The following is an 18,456-nucleotide window of genomic DNA, read 5'->3' on the forward strand; positions in this document are numbered from 1 at the left end:
AGTGACATTTACTCAGGATAGAATTATATTCATTCTTATTAGAAAAAAATATATTCTATCACTTTTTTTGCCATGTTCTTCAACAGCCCATCTCAGTTAGTTAGTCTTTTCGAAATATCTGAGAAGGTCGCTGGTTGAAAATGATCATCATGGTCTCAGATATGAGCATCAAACTGTCAGTTTTCAAATAAAATCTGTAAATAATAATTCCTAAGTAATAGGTTTTCAAAAGTTGTTGATCCAAACACAGTCTGAGCTCTCTGTGGAAAACTGAATATGACTTACAGTAAAATCTGATTCCAGAGCAGCTCTGAACTTTCTGTATCAGGTAGATCCTTCATCCTTTGATACTATCAGACATTACGGTCTGTTCTCAGCTCAGCTGGAGTTTTTCTCTGTTCGTCAAAGTGAACTCTGACCTCCATGTCTCAGTGTCTCAGTGTTACAGAAGTCCACTGTGAGTCTTCGTCCCTCCACAGTCCACAGGGACAAACTGACAGTGAAATAATAATAATGTTAACACTCACCGGCCTCAGCCTTCAGTTTCCCTGCTTCTGCTCCGACAGCTTCAAAATGGAGGCTGAACTCTGAACACTTTTACTTTCAGCTGCTGCGGTTACTGGAAGTCACACGACCCTCTGTGTGTGTGTGTGTGTGTGTGTGTGTGTGTGTGTGTGTGTGTGTGTGTGTGGGTGTGTGTGTGTGTTCTCTCTGTTGTGTGCTTACATCCTGTGTTGTTAGTGTAACTGTGACATATTTCAATTTCCCTCCTTCATTTTAAACATGTAACAGCTAAAGTTACCAGACGTCCCAAAAAAAAATCGGGACAGTCTCGAAATTAAAGCAGTTGTCCTAAATCCAGAATCTTGCCCCAATCATCCCGAAAATCACACTAGAGTAGAGTCTGGAGTTATTTCCTGATAAAACATTAAAAACTGATCTGATGGTTGAGTCCTCCTGCAGCCAGCTCCCTCCGATGATGAAAAGAGCGGAAGTCGCAGCCGCGAGAAGGAGTGATGAGACGTTGCAGTGCAGTCAGACAGTGTTGGAAAAGTTCCCTTTCTACATTAACTAGCTAATAGTTCAGTTTACAAATTTTAAAATGAACTAGTTCAGACCATGGTTTATGAAAGTTTGCATTAAATTATGTACACAGTGTGTGAGTGACCGGCCACTGTTTTGCTGTTTTTCTGACATGTCCCGAATTTTACCCATTCTGAATTGGTCACGTTAGTCCAGGGACGTTTCTGTCTTTGTGCGCATGCGCTCATCCATTTGACGAGAACGTGAGAGTGTGCATGCATCTGTGTCGCAGATGAAATGAAAGACAGAACCTGCCTTTGATCTCCAGTTACGTAACACAGAGTCGTTGTGGAGTTATTAGTTGTTGATATTGTTCTGTAAAAATCTGCATCAGTGAAACATTCATTCATACGCGAGGACATCACGTATATTGTTGGAATAGAAAATCTTATTTTTTCTGTGTGTGCTCCTGAGAAAGAGGCTCATATGCTGGTTGAAGTGAATCAGCACAGCTTCTGTCAGGAACATCTGTTTGTTGCTGACAACATCTGGATTACAGATGACACATCAGACTGATATTATCTGTGTCATGGTGTTCAGAGATTTCAGCAGCTCACATCCAACACAGAGACTCTGAGCAGGCCAAAGCACCTGCTGGCCTTCATGGTTAAGCAACAGAGTTCCATCACTCATGAACAAGACCTGAGATACTTGAACTCCTTCACTTGATACAAGGACTCATTCCCCACCTGCAGCAGAAACCACCATACTTTCTGTTAACAGAAGAATGCACTGAGCGATTGTGCCACAGAGACATGATGAGCAGAGTGAAGCACTGCTGGGTTTGAATGCAGGATGTCCTGTTTACAAGACAGACACTTTAAGCAGGTCAGCATCAGTGCTGCCAGTTTCTCTGCGGTCTGTCTCTGAAACCACATCTGTGTGGGTGAACACTTCACTGCCATGTTCATCATATAGCGCAACATCACACCACTACATAAGCAACAGAGTTCCATCACTCATGAACAAGACCTGAGATACTTTCCTTTTCCTTTACTTTTCCTGAGATAGTTTCCTCCTGAGAACCATGGCCTCAGATTTAGAGGTGCTGATCCTCGTCCCTGCTGCTTCATACTCAGCTGTGAACCGATCCAATGAGTGCTGTAGATCACTATCATATCAGTGAATCAGTCAAAGTGCCTCCCTGGGTGGGCTAGAACCACCATACTTTCAGTTAACAGCCGAACGTGCTGAGCGATTGTGTCACAGAGACATGATGAGCAGAGTGAATGCAGGATGTCCTGTTTACAAGACAGACACTTTAAGCAGCTCAGCATCAGTACTGCCAGTTTCTCTGCAGTCTGTCTCGGTCAACACATGTGCTCCACACAGTTGTGTGTCACTTCCTCAAAGGTTTGAAGTGATGTGTGAGTCTGAAGAGCTGCTGCCTTTGATACATCACCTGATGATGTCACAATACTCACAGAATTAAACTCGTCCTAGAAGCTGCTTTGAAAAATTTCCAAAATCACGTGATTCAGATGTAAACACAAAGGCTGACCCACTGTCACCATTCAGAACAGCTGAGAAGCTTATTGATCATTTAAGACCAACTTTGTACAGTAATATTCATATAAAATGAGAATAAATGAAAATAAAATAAAATATATGAATCCATACAAAAAATAAATAAATAAAAAACATGTCAAAGTTAAAACAACAGCAGAACAGCAGCTGGTTCAGTTCAGGATATGTTCAGGTAACAGTCACAAGTCCATTCACCATGACAGTCCTGCTTCTGTTTACCAAAAGCCTCCAAAGCCCACTCAGGGACCTGCTGTGTTTAGTTCACTTGTTGCTGTATCTCCAACAAAGAGCTAAGGACTTGTAGAGAATGTGTGTCGATCCCACTACCTCTCACATGTTACGCGAGCGCTCTACAATTCGAGCTAATTCCCCTGGGCTAGCATGCTAGCATGTTGTATTTAACACATTGTAGCTAAGCTTTGTGAAAAGGCCCCTTGAACAACCTCTGAGTTCACCATCAACAGGTCTCAAAGATCTGCTTTTTAGTTTCCAGGACACAGAGGAAGAGGATGTCTCCACATGCACACTTCATTCTTCGTGTTTTCACTTATTGTTAAATAAAAAAAATACAATTTCATTCATCCATGTGTAATTAGTTGTTATGTAATATATATTTTCTGTGTGGCTTAGTCTTAAAATTATAATGGTTGTGTGGTCAACTACTGCCTGAAATTTGCTGAAAAATTTGCCCATCAAAGTCGACCAAAACAACTTTGTCCCCAAACACACTTTACAACAGTAGAGAAAAGAAAAGCAGCTTCTGTCAGAAGAGGGATTTGAAACTACACCTCCAGGAGAGACTGCAATGTGAACACAGCACCTTAGACCGCTCGGCCATCCTGACTCTAAAAAAACTAGCTGAAAAATTAGCACATCAAAGTGACTACACAATATGTACACCATGTAGCAGCCACCTGTGTGAAAACAGCAGCTGGTCTTTGCTGCTCATTCATGCTAAGCATGGCCTCTATCACTGAACTACATCCCCTGCTCGATGTGTTGGCTTTGGCTGACCACACATACTGCGACAGGTAAAACACCAATCTGTCTAATGACGCCTCCTGGATGAGAGGTCAAATGTCTTCAGAAATGTAGAACCAAGTCTGGTTGCCTTAGACATATTATAACGGGATGACTGAAAACCCTGATAGACTCCAACACACTGTGACTTTGTGAAACAACCAGTGGAGCCCCCTGGTGGTCAGTAGAAGTGCAGCCCCTCTGAGCTGGTGGCAGACCAAGGCTTCAGTCTGCACACATCTTCCACATGTGATGGCACACACACTGTGTATTGTGGCAACATCCGTCCCCTCAGAGAGAATCTGCTCTTTAACCCTCCTGTCGTTTTCACCCCCCGCCCCTTACTTTAGTGTTCCTGCTCTGTTTTAACTGCTCTTAAATTAACAAAAAAACCATCAATCACCACCAAATTTTTGTTTAACACTCTTTAGCTGTTAAAATTGTCTAATAATAATAATAAAAAAAGAAATAGAAAACCAGAGACCAAACTCCTCAACATGAAGTGTGTGTGTGTGTGTGTGTGTGTGTGTGTGTGTGTGTTTGTGTGTATGTGAATTCATGCACGAGTGGCATTTGACACTCTGGTCAGAGTGGACCTTACAAACATAGACGTCACATTTGCAGCATCTCAGGCTTGTTTTGTTGTCTCTTTTCAGACCCAGGTAGGTTTGGAGGTCTACCAGGTCCAATTCTCTCCAGATGTCCACTCCCCTCCAGGTCTGTCATCTCCAGTATAATTCCCTCAATGAACTGTGGGAAAAAGAGTTGGAACCTGTGCTTTCTCACAACAAGAAGGAAGAAGAAGAAGAAGAAGAAGAAGCAGAAGAAGAAGAAGAAGAAGCTGGAGTTGGGGGGGCATTGCTGTGCGTGGTTGTTGTGGCCGAGTGGTTAAGGCGATGGACTAGAAATCCATTGGGGTTTCCCCGCGCAGGTTCAAATCCTGCCAACAACGGTTGGTTGCTGTCACTGTATGGTCTGATTTCACGCTTCTTCATTTTGCTGTCACAGTCCTGGTCTGATTGGATGAATTGTTGGAGTTACTGCCTTTACTCCGGACGCCCAGCACAAGAATCATGTGTTCATCATCAGCCATTGGAAGAAGCTCTGAAACTTTCTTCTGCAGTCAGAACTCATCCACCTTCAGACTGGACATCTTCTGACTGTAGAACTGGAGCTTTTTATACATCTCACTGCAGCACAATAAAGTCCTCTGTGAGTATTGTGTGTCCCACATTGTGTCCCACAGTGTACATGACATCTGCGCAGCAATACTTCCACCTGCTGGAGATTCAGTGTTACTACAGCTGTAAAAACAAATCTGAACATGAACTCCACATTACTGATGTTTGAATATTGGAAGTATAAAGCACAGAACAAATCACATTAAGAATGCAGAAGATGTTACATGAGTTTATGTCAACAACCTTAAACTTCAATAAAGAGGTACTGCTGGGATTTGAACCCAGGATCTCCTGTTTACTAGACAGGCGCTTTGACCAACTAAGCCACAGCACCACTCTTAAAATGCTTAAAATATTTCAACATAAGTAGCTGACTTACCAAATTTTGTCTCCTGTGAAAAGCAGTCAATCAACAAATTTCCTTCTCCCAAACCCAGCATGAGCCACAAAATTACTACTGCGCATGCTTCACTTGTCAATATCCTGCTCGATCCGGCTTGTGGAAGACTCATGGTTTCATTGTGCATAACGTCTTCATGGTGTCACCTATCACTGCTGTGGAGTCTATAATGTGAACCACTAAAGGGAAGAAGCTTCATCACCTGAACAGGGACTTGAACCCTGGAGCCTCAGATTAAAAGTCTGATGCTCTACCAACTGAGCTACTCAGGCTTCTGGTTACTGATTCCAACTTGGCTTGTTGAACCAGCCAGGGCACCGGACCTGATACTGCAGGTCATCCCTCTCTCTCTCCCTGTTATTCTTCATATTTGATCATAAAATCTTTAAGGTCATAATGTATTGACAGTCAGTAATCAGTACTGTTATTGTGTATGGAGCTCTGACTGTTGCCAAAAGTGCAGGTGACCTAAATTCAGCAGGACAGGCAGCATTATCAACGGGCTCATCTCATCCAAAAGGTTTCATCAGACAGATCGCTGTTTTCGCTATCGCAGGAGCTCAGAAGCTATCTGGTTAGCTAAAGCTGCTAAAGCTGCCACACCACGCAGGGGATGTAGCTCAGTGGTAGAATGTGTGCTTTCCATGTATGAATCCTTTGGTGCAATCCCCAGCATTGCTAAACAAGCACAGGAAGTACTTGTTTTGTCTAACATGCTGATATTTCAACTGGCTCGCTGACTGGTTGTGTGTCCAAAAGGCTTCAAAGACATCTTTCTACCATTCTGTCCTCCAAACCTTTGGACACAGCATCAAGGTTTCTCATAATGTGACATTGGTGTCATTACCATTCTGAAGTGTCCAAGGTGCTGGATTAAGGCTCCACCCTTTTAGGAGGCGTGGGTTTGAATCCCACCACTGCCAGTTGCCTACACTCCTCTGGATCCTGCATACAACATCAGTTGAGTGTGACGACTGAGTTCTCAGTTTAACACATGATGGATTCTAGGTCTCCCACATGAATACCTTTTATACCATGCATTGCTTCTTAATGCTGAAATGAGGGATAAAAAGCTATGTAGGAAATGTCAAGGTGCCAAAGGTGCCACAGTTTCTACTAACAGTTAATTTAAAAAATTTAAATCAGTCAAAAATTATGATGATCTGCTATTTTAAATAGATTTGTTGGGATCAGCTGCAACAACACAACCCTGATCCCTAATCACTGCAGTTAACAGTCCTCTCATCATATGCTAACGGTCCTCATGAATTTAAGAGGATCGTTGTCTGATCATTCTGTTCTTCAAACTGTTACCAAGACCACAGAAACTTCCTGCTGAAGGAGGACAACACATTTATTCAACACACTGCTTGAAAAACGTTTCGAGAAGGTTTTCAGAAAGTCTCAATTTATTATCCAACCTGAGTGTTGACTTGAGTTTTGAATTCAGGAAGTGCTGCTTGTTGGGGCAGCGTTAACTGACAAAAACAATAAAGAAGTAAAGAATCAATTTCTTCTTAGTATCTAACTCAGATCACCTCAGTCAGAGAGACACTGTTGATTCATTTCTGCAAAAGTGTTTCTCTTTGGGGTTGTCCTGTTTGGAATTTTGACAAAATATTTTATTTGTTTCTTGAGATCAGCTAAATTCATGAATTTGTCATCAACATTTCCTGAACTGAAACAAAGACTTATGATGTGAGATGTGGTTGGAATTGAAACTTTCTGCTGAAGGAGGACAGGGTGCATCATTTTAGTTTAAGATAAGTCAGGTGAGTAAAATAAAATAAGTAAGTCTGAAAGAGAGTCCATTGCAACGGTGGCACAAAGATGAATCTGAAACAAAGGCTTTATGTGACTTGGTGGATTCAGTGAGAGACACTGATGATTATTTTCTGCATCAATGCTTCTCTTTGGAGTTGTTCTTGTTCGATGGTCCACAAAAAAAAAGAAAAAGAGATAAAGATTGCCATTTATTTCCCATCCTTACTGTCCTAGCAGGCCACTCCGCTCTCTAGATGGAGGTTTACTTGTGGTTCCTCGAGTCTCCAAGAGTAAATCTGGAGGCAGATCGTTCAGTTATCAGGCTCCTCTTCTATGGAACCCACTCCCAGCATCGGTCCGGGGGGCGGACTCTTTAGTAACTTTCAAGACCAGGCTTAAAACTTTCCTGTATGACAGAGCGTACAGTTAAAAAGTCCTCTACTCTTTTGGTATGCTGCTATAGGCCTAGGCTGCTGGGGGAAGGACTGAGCTTCTCTCTCTCTCTCTCTCTCTCTCTCTCTCTCTCTCTCTCTCTCTCTCTCTCTCTCTCTCTCTCTCTCTCTCTCTCTCTCTCGCTGTCTCGCCCTCTTTCTCTCTAACTCCCTCCTTGCATGCGCTGATAAAAACCATCCTTCTTAAAAAAAAAAAAAAAAAACAAAAAAAAAACCAAACAGTTTCACCCAGTTCTAAGCATTTATACTGCATTTACTAACCATGTTCTGCCAAAGTCTCTGTCTCTCCCAGTTCCTCTCCTCTCTCTCCCTGTCCTCATCCTGCAGGTGGTGACTCATCTCCATCCCATGTTCCTGCAACACCTGCTGGTCCCATATTTCATGAATTCTGTATTACAGCTCAACTCCATGAACTTCATGCAACAACATGTTCCTGCCTACACCCCCCCCCTCCAATGCCTGCCTGCCTGTCTCTCTCTCTCTCTCTCTCAGCCAAACCGGTCGAGGCAGATGGCCGCCCCCCCTGAGCCTGGTTCTGCTCGAGGTTTCTGCCTCTTAAAGGAAGTTTTTCCTTGCCACTGTTGCCAAGTGCTTGCTCATCGGGGGATCTGTTGGGTCTCTTTAAATAAATTTATAAAGAGTTTGGTCTAGACCTGCTCTATATGTAAAGTGCCTTGATGTAACTTTGTTATGATTTGGCGCTATACAAATAAATCTGATTTGATTTGATTTGATTTAGATTCTTCTGTGCAATCAGCTGACTTCATGAATTCATCCCCAACATTAACCAAAGTGAAGCACAGCTCTGTGTTCTGAGAGCAGTAAGTGATATTTGTTGTGGCAGAGTTGGTGATTTCAAAAGTCAATCACAAGGACAGCAAGTTTTATCAGTGTTTTTGTGGGTGGGGGTGAAGAAAGTAGTTTGAAAGTCATGATTCATGATGATTCATGAGTCACGCTGCTGTGTCCTGGTATGAAGCACGGTGGTTCTGTCAATGTGTCCTTTCTTTCTTCTTACCTTGACTGTTGGATTCAGTAATAGCTACTTCTTGGGGGAAAAGTTTGTGACCTCTAAATTTTTTTGAAGTCCCAAATGTTACTTTAACTGGTGGTGACATGTGGATCAGTGCTTCTCTTAGTGGACATTATATTTATTTCCACCGTTCTTTGCAGCCATGCTAATTCTCAACTGTACATATATTCTTACTGGCTCCTTTTGTAAATTTATTCAAACTTTTTTTACTATGTCTTTCTTATTTTATAAATGCATTTTGCAGAACAGAGTTGTCTTTAAAGTTTGTTATACATCGTGTATGATGACAATAAAAGCATTCTAATTCTAACTAATTATTTGAGCTTGCTCTGGTTGAAATGTTTCTTGAGATCAGTTAAAAGCATACATTTCTCATCAACATTTCCCCAAATGAAGCACAGACTTGTGTTTTCAGAGCAGTAAGTGCTATTAGTTGGGGCAGAGTTGGTGATTTCAAAAGTTGTTCATTCCATCCAAGCATTAATCAGGACAGAGAGTTTATGCAACCATTTGGTAGAAAAGAAGTTTTGGTTGAAATAAAAACAACAACAAAGATGGCCATTTTGAAAAGATTTGTTCAGATCAGCTGCAGCAACACTAATCACTGCAGTTAACAGTCCTCTCACCATATGCTAACGGTCCTCATGAATTTAAGAGGATCGTTGTCTGTTCCTGATGGACTAAATGTGTTCTTCATTACAAACCATTACCAAGACCATTGAAACCGCCCAAACTAAGTAGACAGGGAGCTGTGGGAGTGGTTTCATTCAGGTATAAGATGGGCAAAAGCCTGAAAGGGAGTCCATTGGAACTGACACAACAAGGAAGTGGCTGCAAAGACTCTTTGGAGGAGATCATGTGAGGTAAAAATTAGAGGTTAATGTGACTTCTATTCTCTTTGCTCTCTTTTTCCCCTTTCAGCGTTAATTCACAAAAACAGCATTAATTCTTGGAGCCATGTTTTCTTCAGATCTAACTCGGATCACTCCAATCAGAGACACTGATGAAGTCTTTGTGCATAAGTGCTTCTCTTTGGGGTTGTCCTGGATGGAATTTGACAAAACATTGCTAAATTGATTCATTGTGATCAGTTAAATTCCCAACTTTGTCTTTCCCCTTTGTATTTCCCCAACTGAAGCACAGACTTGTGTTCTGAGAGCAGTAAGTGCTATTTGTTGGGGTAATGTTGGTGATTTCAGAAGTTTTCCTTCCTTTACCCATTTCCAATTAGACTGTTCTTAGAATCTAACTCAGATCACCTCAATCAGAAACACTGATGAATTATTTGTGCACAAGTGCTTCTCTTTGGGGTTGTCCTGGTTAGAATTTCAACAAATTGATGAAGATTCCCATTTTGAACAGATTTCTCCTGATCAATTGAAACAACACTACCCTAATCACTAATCACCAGAGTTAGGTCAGAATTAAAGCTTAATGTGACTTAGCCAATTCAATGAGAGACATTGGTGACTATTTTCTGCATGAATGTTTCTATTCTCTTTGCTCTCTTTTTCCACTTTCATTGTTAAATGGCAAAAACAACAGTAAGTCTTGGAGCCATGTTTTCTTCAGATCTAACTCAGATCACTCCAATCAGAGACACTGATGAAGTCTTTGTGCATAAGTGCTTCTCTTTGGGGTTGTCCTGGTTGGAAATTGGACAAAAAAGATGAGGAATGCCATTCCTTCTTTTCTTCAATCACCAGGACAGCAGGAATTACCAGTGATGTGGGGTGAGGGTTAAGGAAGTAATTTAAAAGTCACAAATGTTACCTTAACATGAGCACTGACTCGACTGTTGAATTCAGTAAGTGCTACTTGTTGGGGCAGTGCTGACTGACAAAGACAACAACATCTTCTTAGAATACAATACTGACCATTTCAATTACACAGACAACTTCCTTTTGTATAAATGCTTTTCTATGTGGTTGTCCTGGATGGTATTAAAACCAGTTTTTATAGATTTCTTCAGATCAGCTGAGTGAGTGAATTTGTCATCAGCATTTCCCCAACTGAAGCACAGACTTGTGTTCTGAGAGCAGTAAGTGCTATTTGTTGGGGTAGTGTTGGTGATTTCAGAAGTCAATCACGAGTTTTATCAGTTTTTGGGGTGTGGGGGTTAAGAACATCTGAATTAGTTTGAAAGTCACCTTAACTTGAGCACTGACTTGACTGTTGAATTCAGTAAGTGCTACTTGTTGGGGCAGTGCTGACTGACAAAGACAGCAGGTTTGGTGGGAGCCATGACTCACAACACAAATGCAGATATGTTTATCTAGAGACTAAGTCTTGGTTGGAATATAAAACAAACGTTGTCATCAACATTTCCTGAACTGAAACACAGACGTATGGACATAAAGCAGTAAATGCTGTTTATTGGTGCTGTGTCATGCTAACGGTCCTCATGAATTTAAGAGGATTGTTCCTGATTGACTAAATGTGATCTTTATTACATTCCATTACCAAGACCATTGAAACTGCCTGAACAAAGTAGAAGATGTAAGATGGGTAAAAGCCTGAATGGGAGTCCATTGGAACTGCGACACAACAAGGAAGTGGCTGCAAAGACTCTTTGGAGGAGATCATATGTGCAGTAAAAAATGCTGAATGTGACTTCTATTCTCTTTGCTCTCTTTTTCCCCTTCAGTGTTAACTTACAAAAACAGCATTAATTCTTGGAACCATGTTTTCTTCAGATCTAACTCGGATCACTCCAATCAGAGACACTGATGAATTCTTATCCATAAGTGCTTCTCTTTGGGGTTGTCCTGGCTGGAATTTGGACAAAAGTTACAATCAGTTTTAGTAGTTTTAGTTCGACATCTAGTTTTAGTAATTTTGTGAGATCAGCTAAATTCATGAACTTGTCATCAACATTTCCCCAACTGAAGCACAGACTTGTGCTGTGAGAGCAGTAAGTGCTATTAGTTGGGGTCGTGTTGGTGAGTTCAGATCAGTAAGTTTTATCAATGTTTGGGGAGTGGGGGTTGTGAACGTTTGAATTTTTGTCACAAATGTTACCTTAACCTGAGCACTGACAGGTTCTCATCACAGGAGTACATCCAGCAATGGGAAGGTTCAGGATCTCTGTCAGACACAAAGGGAGCAAATGTGACCAAAGAAGCCACGAAACACGTCAAGAGCTCACAAAGCTTTTTAACTGTATCAGTAACACAGAGAACAGTCAGACAACCAACTCTGCAGGACAACCACAAGAAATGAAATAAGAGCAGCAGAAAAACCACCAATGGCTGATTATTGATCTCTGATCCACTAGGATGGTATGTAGTGGACGGTCAGAGTATTTTAGGATGCTCTCTGCCTTCCTCTGTGTGGATCACCATGCAAAATTTTTACTATTTACTACTGTTTTAAGGGGACATTTTACTTCTAAATACCTCCTGATAGCCAGCAGCAGCTTCACTTGGACTTCACTCACTCATGTAGGACTCTTCATCGACCTGTGTCTGTAGGTTACAGTACATAAGTCACAGCACCAATTCGGTGAGGGTTGTCCCTTAGATAGCTCAATTGGTAGAGTGGAGGACTGTAGTGGTTTGTCATTGAAATCCTTAGGTTGCTGGTTCAAATCTGGCTCGAAAGAGACCATTTTTTCCATCAGCCTCATCCAGCACAGTGATGAGTCTGCCTACAGACAACAGGTGGACAGACTGGTCGTCTGGTGTGGTCAGAACCACCTGATGTTATAGATATAACAGACATCAACATGTAGAAATGTTCCTACGCCATCCTTGGAAAATGGAAACAACCTGTATTTGTCCACGCTACACGTGTGAAGAAATGCAAATTTTGAGCCTATGTGTGATCTAATCAGGCAGTCTTTGTGTATTGTGGACTCACTTTGATGGGCAAATATGTACCAACAAGGATGGGATTTGAACCCACGCGAACCCACGCCACCTCCTCCTGTTAAAGTTTACCTGAAGATGTGGTCTGAACACAGTCTGGTCTTTAGCCTGAGCAGTGTTTCTGCTTTGAGTGGTGAGTTTTTTTAATGAAGATGTAGCACTGATCTACATCTTCTTTGGACCTTAATCTAACCACAGAGGCTCTGAGCTGCTGCAGTGGGCATCAATCCCACTACCTCTCACATGCTAAGCGAGCGCTCTACCATTTGAGCTAATTCCCCAGCAGTCAGCACATGTTCTCTAAACGAACCCAAAGTGGTACCGTGATGCATATACTGATCTTTATTTGCACGTGCACAGTGTGATTACATATATTTTTATTTTGGCAGGTGACCAATTGTCTGCTAGTTTGTTCTCACGTCTTTGGCAGCTGTGAAAGTATCTCCAGGAGTAAAATTATTAAATCAATACCTTGTTTTAATTGACAATTTCTATATTATATCAGAGGCCCTTTGTGATGCATATACTTATCTTTATTTGCATTTGTATCTGTATACACACGCACACGCACACACACACACACAAACACATACACCTCCTTTGCCAGCCCTCATGGTTCTTGGGGAATCCATACATGTGGAAACCCTTCTCGGACTGAGAAGGGTTTCCACATGTATGGATGTATGGTCCACATGTATGGATGTATGGTAAAACACGGTGGATTTACTGACATGAAAGTGTCCACCGGTCCACCAACCCACCATCGATATATTGTGAAACAGTCAAAGCTCCATACACAACAAGAGTCCTGCTTCTGTTTACCAAAAGCCTCCAAAGTCCACCCTCCAACAAAGAACTAAGGTCTTGTGGAGAATGTGGGCATCGATCCCACTACCTCTCACACGCTAAGCGAGCACTCTACCATTTGAGCTAATTCCCCTGCCATCACCCCCCATGTTCTCTAAACGAACCCAAAGTGGTACCGTGATGCATATACTGATCTTTATTTGCACGTGCACAGTGTGATTATATATATTTTTATTTTGGCAGGTGACCAATTGTCTGCTAGTTTGTCTTTGCTAGCTGTGAAAGTATCTCCAGGAGTAAAATGATTAAATCACAACCTCGTTTTAATTGACAATGTCTATATTACATCAGAGGCCCTTTGTGGTGCATATACTTATTTGCATTTGTATCTGTATACACACACACACACACACACACACACACCACCTTTTCCAGCCCTCATGGTTCTTGGGGAATCCATACATGTGGAAACCCTTCTCGGACTGATTGGAGCACCCAAACGTTGCACAGCCAACCATGGTATGATACTGACCTACAAAATGTTAGTTGTAACCAATGAACCATTACACAACTGAACATCATCTTTTTTTATTTATTTTTTTTATTTTGGTCTTTTAAAAGTGTGGGCGGTCAAAAGCTGACCAAAACAACTTTGTCGAGACAGGATGTCTATGTTTAGTTCACTTGTTGTGAACTTGTGGGATCTTCATCCTCTTTGGCATGATGTTTGTGTTTGTCAGTGTGTTTCGCTGTAGTTCTCCTGTGCATGTACTGTGATGTGACTCTGTCTGCCAGTTGGTATTTACATGGAATTATGGGGAGCCAATGACATCGCAGTCACTTCAAAGGCAACTGAATCATTTCAAAGGCGATGGAATCTTGTCCCAGTAATGTCTTATAGAGCAGAAGACAGAGTTTTGTTTTTTTAATTATGTATTATATTATCTTCTACCCACGTTCATTATTCTAATTGACCACTAGCGTGCAGTTACAGTCTATTGGTGTAACACATCATGGATTCTAGGTCTCCCACATGTTTGTCACCTCGTCATGTTTGCTGAAGATGTGGTCTGAGCACGGCCTGGTCTTGAGACTGAGCAGTGGTTCTGCCTTGAGTGGCCTTTTGTTTTGGTGAACGTCTACCACTGAGCTACAGCCGAACACGCTGACTGATTGCGCCACAGAGAAATGCAGAACTTTTCCTGTTGCAGCCTGCTATTCCAGCTAGAATTATCCTAAATATCTGCCTTTAAGGACATTGTGAATGATTTCTAAATATCTTTGAAACCTGTTGATGGTGAACTCAGAGGTTGTTAAAGGAGCCTTTTTAAAGGGTCTGGCATGCCAGTACAGGGGAATTAGCTCAAATGGTAGAGCGCTAGCTTAGCATGTGAGAGGTAGTGGGATCGATGCCCACATTCTCCACAAGACTTCAGCTTACCTGAGTGCTGACTTGGCTGTTGAATTCACTAAGTGGTACTTGTTGAGGCAGTGCTGACTGACAAAGGCAACAGCAGGTTTGGTGGGAGCCATAACTGCCACCACAAAGTGAAAGTCGCAATTAATTACGCAACCTCAACGTTTACTTTTGAGTTTGAGTTTTGAATTTAATAGTGTTATTTCTTGGTGCTGTGTTTACTACCAAACACAAGTCATGGAAGTGATGCTTCTTCCCAATGGCTGTTTTTTTGTCATCACATGTACCTTTGGGTTCATGACGAGGTGGCCGAGTGGTGAAGGCGATGGACTGCTAATCCATTGTGCTCTGCACGTTCTGCTCTGCATATTCTGAGGGGGAGAACTTTTCAGTCATCAAAAATCTCACACAGAGCATTGATCATACATTACAACCTTTAGTGTTCTCACACTCCCTGATGGTCTAGTGGCTAGGATTCGGTGCTCTCAGCGCCGCGGCCTGGGTTCGATTCGAGTCAGGGAAAATGTTTTTACTGAAAAATACAGGTGATTGACCCCAGAACATAAATATGTCATCATGCAGCTGGGGGGTATTCCAGGTAGGAGTTTCAACGAACTTTGAGTCTCTCCCTGAACTCTGAGTTGACTGAGGTCGATGGATGCCATACTGAAGCTGCACTAGCTGTCAATAGTTTTAGTACCCACTCTGCCTCCTTTGATCTATTGAAAAGTTGACATGTTTCATGTTGGTTCAAACTGACTGAACACAGTCCACTGCAGTTAGCTGAGCTGCAGACCAGTCAGGGTGGAAGAAGGCAAGTTGGCAGAGGCAGTGTTCTGCTGGGTAACTTTGGGTCTGAAGAAACTGCTAATCACCCAACGTGGGGCTCGAACCCACGACCCAGAGATTAAGAGTCTCATGCTCTTCCGACGGAGCTGGCTGCTAGAACTGCAAAAAAACTTTGAAAAAAATTGACAAAAAATACAGAGTGTTATATGTATTTCAAGTGTGAACAAGACAAGAGCATGATTGTCTTTGGAGCTTCATTAACATTGTGCACTCCATGGTGGAGGTCATGACAAGAGATGGGCAGAGTCTTTGATCTCATACATATGTATGTGCATTCTCAGTAATTTGTTTGAGTGACTAAGCAGGAGCAGTTGAACATTTCATACAGCATTATATTATAAATGCTGGAAATGCCGGGGATTGAACCCTGGGCCTCATACATGCAAAGCATGTGCTCTACCACTGAGCTACATCCCCTGGATGGCTTCTTACATACTGTGACAGGTGAAGGTTCATTCTGATGGAATGAACTGTTTCTACACAAGCTGCATGAATGTGACACAGAGCTCATGTTTAAAGTATTTTTCTTCAGTACTGTTATTGTGTCTGGAGCTCTGACTGTTGACATAAGTGCAGGTGACCTAAATTCAGCAGGACAGGCAGCATTATCAATGGCCACTGCCTCATCATAGTCCTTGTAGCAGAAGAGTAGCTGCTGCCTCAGTGACAGCTAACAGGGATCCTAACGAGTGATAAACAATAAACAGACATTTCCAATTGTCATCAAAATGTATTCTTTATATACATTTAATGGAGTCTTTGATCTCTTTGATGTCATTCAAAGAGATCAAAGACTCATTCATTCAGGACATTAATGTGACAGTTTATTATATGCTAAAGAAACTTTGGTAAGAGTCATGATGGTCAGCCACGTAACAGCCACGGGGTATTTTCAGATCCAAGATACATCCCTGTACATCAGAGTGGTGCTGTGGCTTAGTTGGTCAAAGCGCCTTGTTGCTCAGGTCAGATGTTGTAGAAACAAACTAGTTTTGGTGATTAACTGCATGGAAAACTTTAGTAAGACTAATGACAGCCGACAGAAAGTTGCATCCAAATGTTTATTTGATTTGGTTTAAACAGATTCTTATTTGAGAGAATAATTACTCATCACAGTAATTCACTGTGACAAGCCTCCCTCTGCTTTTCCCCTTTGTAATTTCAACCCCACCCCCACATGAAAACATGCAGTGTTTGGTAGGGGGCACCCAGATTTGAACTGGGGACCTCTTCATCTGCAGTCAAATGCTCTACCACTGAGCTACACCCCCCATAAACACACACAGCCCATCACTGCAGATCAGTAGGTCTGACTGAAAACAAACTATAAAGTATGAACCACAGCACTGCTGGGGTTTGAATGTGTAGGGTGCGAGAGGTCAACACTTGTGCTCCTCACAGTTGTGTGTCATTTGTGTGTCTGAAGAGCTGCTGCCTTTGATACATCGCCTGATGATGTCACAATACTCACAGAATGAAACTCCTCCTTTGAAGCTGCTTTGAAGAATTTCCAAAATCACATGTGATTCAGATGTAAACACAAAGGCTGCCCCACTGTCACCAATCAGAGCAGCTGAGAAGCTGATTGCAGTGCAGTCATATTCAAATAATAAACAATGTTCTACGTTGCTCAAAGTGAGATTTACAGTTTACTTCATCCTCACACTACATGCTAATGTGAGCACAGTTGCACTGCCCCTTTCCTCTACATTGGTTTCTGTTTCCTCACCAGAGACTGGCAGCTGGACAAACATGTCAGGATGGTCGGTGGTCTAAGGCGCTAGACTCAAGGTTAACTCCTTGAGAGATGTTTGCTTTCCCACTGAAACTTGAAAACGTATCTAAGTAATACTTATCCAGAGCTTTCAGTTGTCACCCTACCACTCCAAATGTGAAACTGACGTGCAAATATGGCCTATGCCTTTTGGTAAACAGAGGCAGGACTATTGTTGTGTATGGAGCTTTGACTGTTTCCTTTAGTTTTCAGCTGATAATTAGCTTCAGATACACTGTTTGGTTCTGAGCTGAGCTGAGCTTACCTGAGCACTGACTTGGCTGTTGAATTCACTAAGTGCTCCTTGTTGAGGCAGTGCTGACTGACAAAGGCAACAGCAGGTTTGGTGGGAGCCATAACTGCCACCACAAAGTGAAAGTCGCAATTAACTACGCAACCTCAACGTTCACTTGAGTTTTGAATTTAATAGTGTTATTTCTTGGTGCTGTGTTAACTACCAAACACAACAAGTCATGGAATTGATGTCTTCTTAGACGTTAGATGACTTCAATTACAGAATCTATTGAGTCACTCCAATCAGAGACACTGATTAATTCTTTGTCTTTCGTTCTGGTATTTCTATGCATATATTGTAAATATCATATATATATATATATATATTATAATATAATGTATATTATAAATATAATATATTAAATAATGGCAGAGAGAGAGATGACCTGGCAGTGGTGGGATTTGAACCCACGCCAAGAGACTGGAGCCTGAATACAGCACACCTGTGTCACCTGTGAGAAAGCTCACAGTGTCTGTATCGTAGAGGAAGAAAACACAAAGGTCTGTCACAAAGGTTCTAATGACATCAAAGAGATCAAAGGCTCCTCCCACTTTTTCTCATGACATCCACAGTAGAGTTCACTCTGTTAATGAAGCTCCAAAGACAATCATGGTCCTGCCAGATACCTTTGAGTTCTGCTGACAGAAGAAAGAACCAAACTGGGCCAGGAGCCAGATGTTTGTTGGATCAGGCATCCTGAAATGTCTCTCTTTTGTGCAGTCAGGATGTCCAAGCAATCTCAGACTGTCCCTGTTTTACCAGCAGCTCCACAAGTGAATTGGTCTTTTTTTGTTATAGATATAACAGACACAGCTTTAGTTAATAATGAGAATTTAGTGGTTTAAAGCTCAAATCCTTGAACACTGTCTGGTTAACATGTTTCGGTGATATTAGACTTCTATGGACCATTTCACTGCACTGGACCATTTTTGCAGAATCAACAACTAATAACTCCACAACGAGACTGTGTGACGTCACTGGAGAT

General features: G+C 41.8%; 5 non-coding genes across 5 annotated transcripts; 1 reads left to right on the forward strand and 4 right to left on the reverse strand.

Moving 5' to 3' along the window:
* Positions 1–4,500: 4,500 nt before the first annotated feature.
* trnas-aga (transfer RNA serine (anticodon AGA)) lies at positions 4,501–4,582 on the forward strand. The gene has a single exon. It is a non-coding gene; the product is annotated as a tRNA-Ser (tRNA).
* A 489-nt stretch (positions 4,583–5,071) lies between these two features.
* On the reverse strand, positions 5,072–5,145 carry trnat-agu (transfer RNA threonine (anticodon AGU)). Its single transcript has one exon. It is a non-coding gene; the product is annotated as a tRNA-Thr (tRNA).
* Positions 5,146–5,410: 265 nt separating this feature from the next.
* Positions 5,411–5,483, reverse strand: trnak-uuu (transfer RNA lysine (anticodon UUU)). Its single transcript has one exon. It is a non-coding gene; the product is annotated as a tRNA-Lys (tRNA).
* A 10,264-nt stretch (positions 5,484–15,747) lies between these two features.
* trnaa-ugc (transfer RNA alanine (anticodon UGC)) lies at positions 15,748–15,819 on the reverse strand. The gene has a single exon. It is a non-coding gene; the product is annotated as a tRNA-Ala (tRNA).
* A 782-nt stretch (positions 15,820–16,601) lies between these two features.
* On the reverse strand, positions 16,602–16,673 carry trnac-gca (transfer RNA cysteine (anticodon GCA)). Its single transcript has one exon. It is a non-coding gene; the product is annotated as a tRNA-Cys (tRNA).
* Positions 16,674–18,456: the final 1,783 nt, after the last annotated feature.

This window comes from Echeneis naucrates, chromosome 2 (genome assembly GCF_900963305.1).
Source record: "Echeneis naucrates chromosome 2, fEcheNa1.1, whole genome shotgun sequence".
Lineage (NCBI taxonomy): Eukaryota > Metazoa > Chordata > Actinopteri > Carangiformes > Echeneidae > Echeneis > Echeneis naucrates.